We start from the raw sequence: 9682 nt of genomic DNA, 5'->3' as shown, positions 1-9682 counted from the left end.
ACAACATGATAATAATAATAATATGTACACTTCGGTACGCGGTCTGACCGTGGTCACACAATTTGTCGGTCACATGGTCTGACGACTGTTAGAATTCGTATCGTACGTTTTCACAGTAAACACTCGTACTTTTGTCTATCAGAGTCAACAGTAGTACCTCTGGTTATCACAATACGAGTGTTTATTCTGATTATCAAAGATACGATTGTTTACGGTAATAATCAATGAAACAAGTTTTTACTGTAATCATCTAAGAAACGTGTGTTTAGTGTAATTATCTAAGATACAAGTGTTTACTGTGATTATCAATGGCAGAAGTGATTACTCTGATAATCAAAGATACGAGTGTTTACTCTGATAATCAAAGATACGAGTGTTTACAGTGATAATCAAAGATACGAGTGTTTACTGTGATAATCAAAGATGCAGTGTTGACTGTGATAATCAAAGATGCAGTGTTTATTGTGATAATCAAAGATACAGTGTTTATTGTAATAATTAAAATATGAGTGTTTACTCTGATAATCAAAGATACAAGTGTTTTCATCTGATAATCAATAATACAAGTGTTTTCATCTGATATCAAAGATACAAGTGTTTTAATCTGATAATCAAAGATACAAGTGTTTACTGTGATAATCAAAGGTACGAGTGTTTGCTATGATAATCACAGATACGAGTGTTTACTGTGATAATCAATGATATGAGTGTTTACTGTGATAATCAATGATACGAGTATTTAGTGTGATAACCAATGATACTAGTGCTTACTCTCATTGTATGAAATTCAAATGCTAAGTGTGATCAATCAGTTTCTTGTCAGTTACGGATTTCTAAAAGTAAATAAGATTATTCCAGTGAGCACTTGTCGTCTCTCTCAGACTATCAGGATCCGGATAAGGGTATCAAACCGAGACTGTTAGGATCCGGCTAAGGGTTTCAAACCGAGACTGTCAGGATCCGGCTAAGGGTATCAAACCGTGACTGTCAGGATCCGGCTAAGGGTATCAAACCGAGACTGTCAGGATCCGGCTAAGGGTATCAAACCGAGACTGTTAGGATGCGGCTAAGGGTATCAAACCGTGACTGTCAGGATCCGGCTAAGGGTATCAAACCGAGACTGTTAGGATGCGGCTAAGGGTATCAAACCGAGACTGTCAGGCTCCGGCTAAGGGTATCAAACCGAGACTGTCAGGATCCGGTGAAGGGTGTCAACCTAACACTGTCAGGATCCGGTGAGGGTAATCATACTGAGACTGTCAGGATTTGGTGAAGGGTATCATACTGAGACAGTCAATATCCGGCTAAGGGTATAAACCTGAGTCAGTCAGGATCCGGTGAAGCGTATAAACTAGACACTGTCAGGATCCGGTGAAGGGTTTCATACTGAGACTGTCAGGATCCGGCTAAGGGTATAAACCTGAGACAGTCAGGATCCGGTGAAAGGTATCAACCTGAGACTATCAGGATCCGGTGAAGAGTATGAACCTGAGACAGTCAGGATCCGGTGAAAGGTATCAACCTGAGACAGTCAGGATCCGGTGAAGGGTATGAACATGAGACTATCAGGATCCGGTGAAGGGTATGAACATGAGAATATCAGGATCCGGTGAAGGGTATGAACATGAGACTATCAGGATCCGGTGAAGGGTATGAACATGAGAATATCAGGATCCGGTGAAGGGTATGAACATAAGACTATCATGATCCGGTGAAGGGTATGAACATGGGACTATCATGATCCGGTGAAGGGTATGAACATGAGACTGTCAGGATCCGGTGAAGGGTATGAACATGAGACTATCATGATCATGGTGAAGGGTATGAACATGAGAATATCAAGATCCGGTGAAGGGTATGAACATGAGACAGTCAGGATCCGGTGAAGGGTATGAACATGAGACTGTCAGGATCCGGTGAAGGGTATGAACATGAGACTGTGAGGATCCGGTGAAGGGTATGAACATGAGACTGTCAGGATCCGGTGAAGGGTATGAACATGATACTGTCAGGATCCGGTGAAGGGTATGAACATGAGAATATCAGGATCCGGTGAAGGGTATGAACATGAGACTGTCAGGATCCGGTGGAGGGTATGAACATGAGACTATCATGATCCGGTGAAGGGTATCAACCTGAGACTATCATGATCCGGTGAAGGGTATGAACATGAGACAGTCAGGATCCGGTGAAGGATATGAACATGAGACAGTCAGGATCCGGTGAAGGGTATGAACATGAGAATATCAGGATCCGGTGAAGGGTTTGTCAGATAACTAGCAAATAGTTGTGTTCACACGTTTAATAAATATCAAAAGCAAAGCGTGAGCAGTAAAACCGAATACATTCAAAGTGACATTAAACAAAGCGGCATTTAAACCTTTTTGAGTGGCATTGCAAAAATCTTCCTTTTGAACCTAACAACATTCAAAGTGACATAACACAAAGATGCACTTAAAACCTTAAAGCCTTCAAAGTGACATTATTTAATGAGCCAGTTACAACTTTTCAACATTCAAAGTGGCATTAATTATGTGGCATTTAGAACTTTTAAAACATTTAAAGTGACATTAAATGCAGATGTCATTAAAACTTCGTTGCTTTGATCCATGGAAGTGTAGAAAGATACCCAGCTGTAGTACTAGGTGCTCGGATGTATGTGCATTCGTCAATTTTATGGAAATCAAGAAGACTAAGAATTCAATTTCAAAATCGATTTCAATGGAAACGAAAAACAATTAATTAACAATAACTTTCAGAAACCATACACGCAATAGTGTGACATAAAACATTTTCATCTTAGTTTAATTTTATGACATGAATTTAATAATAATAATAAAAAAATAATAATATGTACACTTCACGCTAGATAAAGGAACATTACCATTCAAATTACAACATGATAATAATAATGTGTACACTTCACGCTAGTTAAAGAACATTACCATTCAAATTACAACATGATAATAATAATGCGTACACTTCACGCTAGTTAAAGACCATTACCATTCAAATTACAACATGATAATAATAATGTGTACACTTCACGCTAGTTAAAGAAACATTACCATTCAAATTACAACATGATAATAATAATATGTACACTTCACGCTAGTTAAAGAACATTACCATTCAAATTACAACATAATAATAATTTGTACACTTCACGCTAGTTAAAGAAACATTACCATTCAAATTACAACATGATAATAATAATATGTACACTTCACGCTAGTTAAAGGAACATTACCACACAAATTACAACATGATAATAATAATATGTACACTTCATGCTAGATAAAGGAACATTACCATTCAAATTACAACATGATAATAATAATGTGTACACTTCACGCTAGTAAAAAGTAACATTACCATTCAAATAACAACATGATAATAACATGTTGTGCAATTCACGCTAGTTAAAGGAACATTACCATACAAATTACAACATGATAATAATAATAATATGTACACTTCACGCTAGTTAAAGAAACATTACCATACAAATTACAACATGATAATAATAATATGTACACTTCACGTTCATTAGAGGGATACCTTGAAACAAAATTGTATCCAGTGAATATATTATACCTTACATTAATAAGTCCCTTCTTTGTGTATATAAAGTTGATCGATCCGTATATCAATGTATTTTAATAAAAATCTAGTTTGTATGACGTCAGCGGTCCATATCATGTTTTGGTCGGTCCGGACCTCGCCAAAAATATAATATGGACCACTGACGTCATATAATATGGACCGCTGACGTCATAAAACTGGTGAGTGCTGCTTGCAATTTTCACAATGACATTTGTTTTCACAAGTAAACTTTATTATATTTGTTCAATAGAACACATCAAAGGCGCTTTAAATTAATAAATTGTAAAAAAGTGTTAATATCAGAAATATAACACCCCACATCGGGCCAAATGGCATTTTAAGGACCGGGTAGTCAGCCCCCGAAAGTGAATGGACATCGGCTAACGCCTCGTTCCATATTCACCTTCGGGGGCTGACTGGCCGGTCCTTATAATGCCATATGGCCCTCGGTGGTGTCCAATATTTCTTAAATAATAAGTGACGTCATCATTATGGAATATCTTCACTCTAACTTCCATTCTTTAAATAAACTGCCTTTCGGCAAGGACATTTTTTCGATGTATGCAACCGCTTGCGAATCATCGAGTTTAAATATATATGTATATTTAAAAGTGTTTATCTTGTTATTGTTATTAATGAGCCACCAGGCCACAAAACAATTTAAATCAACATGTCAGGAGGTGTTTATCTTGTTATTGTTATTAATGGGCCACCAGGCCACAAAACAATTTAAATCAACACGTCAGGAAGTGTTTATCTTGTTATTGTTATTAATGGGCCACCAGGCCACAAAAGAACTTAAATTAACATGTAAGAAAGTGTTACATTTGTAATTTATTAAATGTTTTATGCATTGTTGTCATTAGCGTTTTAATTTTGACGTTAAAAATATATTTTGGAAGCTATTGTTACGTAATATGATAAACTGTGTTCGGTTGCGGTCGAGTCGGTCAATTAACTTAATAGGTGAGCAATAATCACTTTTTTAAATAAGAAGTATTTCTTAACAGTTCTTGACAGAAAAATGAACTATTGGTGTTAATATAAGTGATGAATTGCGTGAAAAGATGTCATGTTCGGTATCCACATACTTTAATCATTTTGTTCTGTTCTGTTCTGTTTAATCAGCCGAACTGCGTTTATACCCCGATAATGACATTAATCCCGCAATTCATTCCTTAAAAAGACTCCTATTATATTTTTGATATCAAATAGTGTAATAAATATCCAAAGCGAATGACGAAACGTAATAAATTTATATCGTTAAAAATGGCTGTGTTTTTGGCGCTGTAAACTGGCAAATAAGTATTAATTCTGTAACTTGAATCTCACTTCCTGGTCATACAATACGATATTTTATAAAATTACTTTACTATTTCGTATTGAATAAAGCGAGATTGTCTATATCCTAAAAACATTCTGCCGATGAACTGTGATAAATGATAACTAAAACAAGTCTACCAAAATAATAATAAAAACGATGCAAATTTTCTCCACCTCGAGATATTGGGCAAAATAATTCAAATAATTTATCCGCGTGTTGCCTTTTGCTGTCTATGAAAGAGTTATGTAAATGATTTGAACTATCACTAACTTCACAAAACACGAACATGTTTGAGTTAGAAATCAAATTGCACATTTCATAGCTTTAGGAAAAGGCCGGAATGTTTACCTTAAATGCTTAAAATAGTTGATTGTGTTTAAACATAGCATCAAGTTCATAATTCCACAACACTGTTTAAATGAACTAACCATAATTAAATGCATTAAATGCTGCGGTTAAATCTTAATTACTCAATCGTAGCATCATAGTCGACGTCTTCAACGTTGCGTACCGTGAGAAGGAACCGTAATAGCCGCTATACCTGCCATTAGTGTACTGTGCATTCAGGTTACTGTGCGCGCAGACATTGTACCAACAGCCTGCTCCATAAATCCGGGCACAGTTGCCAGTTGACTTGTCTCTATCGTATGTTGAAAACGGCTGGTGGTTGATATCCGCACCACTACCGATGTCGGAGAGAAGATAGGAACCGGACACTGTAAGTATACCGGGTTACCCCAACTGATATCAGTATCATACAAGAAAAAAGTTGATGCATAGCATCAAGTCGGCGCAATGAAATTAGAAGAAAAACGTGCATGCAGATAACCAAAAATGGTTATTATTTCAATATTATTATATTTTTTTATGTTGGGTGTACATATGCTCGAATGACATTATGGTTAATACTATTGTTACAATAAATTAAGCCCGGAATTATAGATATTCTGTTGTTGTTTTTTCCAAGCTAATCCTCCGGTTAAAACTAGATTGTAACAAAAATATACATGCGTTTCTTCGGAAGAAATAGAATCATTGGTATAATACATAGATTTCAATAACATGAAATTCACCTTTTTTGTACCGGCATGTTATGTGAATTCCTTGCTTTATATTTTGTTTTGTTTTGTAACACATTTCACTCATATGAGTATATAGAACGGGGATAAAAAATACTATAAATTAAGAGGGAAATACCTGGAGTTCATTCTTTCGAATGACATTTTCAAAACAAACAATTAAGCTCAATGATAATTTTTTGAAACTCGACATTTTTGCTGTCACCAAGGGAAATTACTGCGTAGGAGGTTTACAAACATAAAGGATATTCTAATAGTACCGTGTAACCTTCATCTATTTGGACTCAATCGGAACACCTCGGCCTGTATATATCTCGGAGATGGCCGAGTTGTTATGATTGAGTTAGTATTTAAAATCAAAATTTTCAAAATGATAAGCTGGGCTATTATAATTTAAGGTTTCATTATCAATTAAAGTGTAAAATTTTATAAAACATACTAAACTTCATATTGTATCATGCAACGTGGGAACTATTGAAAGCAATGTTCTGCAATTTATGAACTCGTCCCTAAGTTGGAATATTTCTAAAGTAATATCAAATATAGTCGGCGCCCTTCTGGGCGCCGACTAATAAATAATAGAAAGAGGTTTGAGTGTTAATTAACAATATGGTGATTATATAAACAACTAAATGTATTATATTTCAAGTAGATCTTTAGAAGTCTATAAAATTGCGCTATAAACGTTCAACTGTATTCAAAAATATTACATCATTATGATGGTGAGTTAATAGATGCGCGTATGAAACCAAATAAAGGACACATCATTATTATAATCGTTTCCAGAAGTATTTGATTTAACTGTCTACCGCGTCCCCCCTAGCAACTTTAATGATTAACGTACTTCCTGCTGAGTTGATCCTCCTATCAACGTTGAAGATGTATTGGTCTGGTGGAGAAATATAAAACCCCGAGTACTCGTCGAATCCAGTAGTTCCGTCTGGTAAACTCAAGTCAATGCGTAAGGTCATGTTAGCCCGGCTTGTAATGGAGTGAAGAAGATCCAGACCTGTGAAAAATATATATTTAAGTTACAGTAATTATATTAAGTTTTGTACACATTAATGATATTGAGGTATGTGCACACTAAGTAATTGAGGTATATACACGCTAATGGTATTGAGGTATATAAAAACTAATGATATTGAGGTATGTACACACTAATGATATTGAGGTATGTACACAATAAGTTTATGAATTATGTACACGCTTATGATATTGAGGTATGTACACACAAAGTTTAGGAGGTTTGTACACGCTAATAATATTGGGGTATGTACACACAAAGTTAATGAGGTATGAACACGCTTATGATATTGAGGTATGTACACACAAAGTTTATGAGGTATTTACACGCTATGTTTATGAGGTATGTACACACTTATGAAATTGAGTCATGTACACACTAATTATTTTGTGGAATGTATACACTAATGATATTGTGGTCAATTAGCACTAATGATATTGAGGTATTTACAAACTAATGATATTGAGGTATGTACACAATAAGTTAATGAGGTATGCACACGCTAAGTTTATGAGGTATGTAAACATTATGATATTGAGGTATGTGCACACTAATGATATTGAGGTATGTACACACTAATGATATTGAGATATGTACACACTAAGTATAATAAGGTATATACACGCTAATGATATTGACGAATGGAAACACTAATGATATTTTGGTATGTACACATTAAGTTTATGAGGTATGTACACACTTACGAAATTGAGTTATGTACACAAAAAATATATTGTGGTGTGTACACACTTATGATATTGTGGTCAATTAACACTAATGCTATTGAGGTATTTACAAACTAATGATATTGAGGTATGTACACAATAAGTTAATGAGCTATGCACACGCTAAGTTTATGAGGTATGTAAACATTTATGATATTGAGGAATGTATGCACTAATGATGTTGAGGTATGTAACACTTATGATATTGAGGTATGCACAAAATTAATTTATGAGGTATATAATCGCGTATGATATTTATGTATGTAAACGCTAATAATATTGAGGTATGAACACACTAATTATAATGGGGTATGTACACACTAATGCTATTGAGGTATGTACAAACTAATGATATTGAGGTAGTTACACACTAATGATATTGAGGTATGTACGCAATAATTATATTAAGATATGTTCACAATTATGATATTGAGGTAAATTAACACTAATGATATTGAGGTATGTACAAACTAATGATATCGAGGTAGTTACACACTAATGATATTGAGGTATGTACGCAATAATTATATTAAGATATGTACACAATTATGATATTGAGGTAAATTAACACTAATGATATTGAGGTATTTACACATTAATGGTAATAAAGGTATACCACGCTAATGATAATGAGGGATGTACACACTAATGTTATTGAGTCATGCACCGACTAACGGTATTGAGGTATGAAAATACTTATGATATTTAGGTAATTACACTCTAATGATACTGAGGTAAATTAACTCTTATGATATTGAGGTATGCACACACTAATGATAAAGAGTTATGTACACTCTAATGATATTGCGGTATACACCCATGTCCTGGCGTTATAGAACAATCATACGAGCGTTACTATATTTAGTGTCATAAATTGCAGGTTGTGGAGACCACTATGCGACTTCTACAGCTATTATACAGTTTGGCCGGTGCGTGCTCGCCACAACCGGCAAGTAAATAAACGCACGTGTTTTGCAAGTCATTTTCGTTTTTATTGATTCGTTGTCGCAAGGAATAAGAGCCATAGCATGGATTACATGTTTTCTCAAACGTAATTACGCGACCCCCCCCCCCTCCCCCCGTTCCCGACCCCATCCACTAGATAGGCTAGTTATAATGTAAGGAAATGTTACGTTTGTGACATTATGGAATGTAGAACAGAATCTGTCTTTGTTACGGCCTATGAACGGTCAGCTATACAGTTTTAGGTTAACTGTCTTTGTTCTTGCCTATGAACGTCAGCTATACAGTTTTAGGTTATCTGTCTTTGTCACCGCCTATAACGGTAAGCTATACAGTTTTAGGTTATCTGTCTTTGTCCCGCCTATGAAACGGTCAGCTATACAGTTTTAGGTTATCTGTCTTTGTCACTGCCTATGAACGGTCAAGCTAAACATTTGTAGGTTATCTGTCTTGTTACGGCCTATGACGGTCAGCTATACAGTTTTAGGTTATCTGTCTTTGTTACCGTCTATGAACGTTCAGCTATACAGTTTAAGGTTACTGTCTTTGTTATTGGCCTATGAAACGGTCAGCTATACAGTTATAGGTTATCTGTCTTTGTCACCGCCTAGGAACGGTCAGCTATACAGTTTTAGGTTAACTGTCTTTGATACAGCCTAAGAACGGTCAGCTGTACAGTTTTAGGTTAACTGTCTTTGTTACGGCCTAAGAACGGTCAGCTATTCAGTTTTAGGTTCAATGTCTTTGTTACCGCCTATGAACGTTCAGCTATACAGTTTTAGGTTCAATGTCTTTGTTACCGCCTATGAACGGTCAGCAGTACAGTTTTAGATTAACTGTCTTTGTTACGGCCTAAGAACGGTCAGCAGTACAGTTTTAGGTTAACTGTCTTTGTTACCGCCTATGAACGTTCAGCTTTACAGTTTTAGGTTATCTGTCTTTGTTACTGCCTTTGAAC

At 35.5% G+C, this 9682-nt stretch overlaps 1 long non-coding RNA gene across 1 annotated transcript; it reads right to left on the bottom strand.

Annotated features, from left to right (window-relative positions):
* Positions 1 to 2287: 2287 nt before the first annotated feature.
* LOC128240530 (uncharacterized) lies at positions 2288 to 8804 on the bottom strand. The gene is made up of 2 exons (XR_008262178.1): positions 6854 to 8804; positions 2288 to 5646 (listed from the first exon to the last, which is right to left on the bottom strand). It is a non-coding gene; the product is annotated as an uncharacterized LOC128240530 (long non-coding RNA).
* Positions 8805 to 9682: the final 878 nt, after the last annotated feature.

Source organism: Mya arenaria, chromosome 7, assembly GCF_026914265.1.
Source record: "Mya arenaria isolate MELC-2E11 chromosome 7, ASM2691426v1".
In the NCBI taxonomy this organism is placed as follows: Eukaryota; Metazoa; Mollusca; class Bivalvia; order Myida; family Myidae; genus Mya; species Mya arenaria.
The sequence above is the reverse complement of the archived record's forward strand: the minus strand, read 5'-3'. Positions and strand labels throughout refer to the sequence as shown.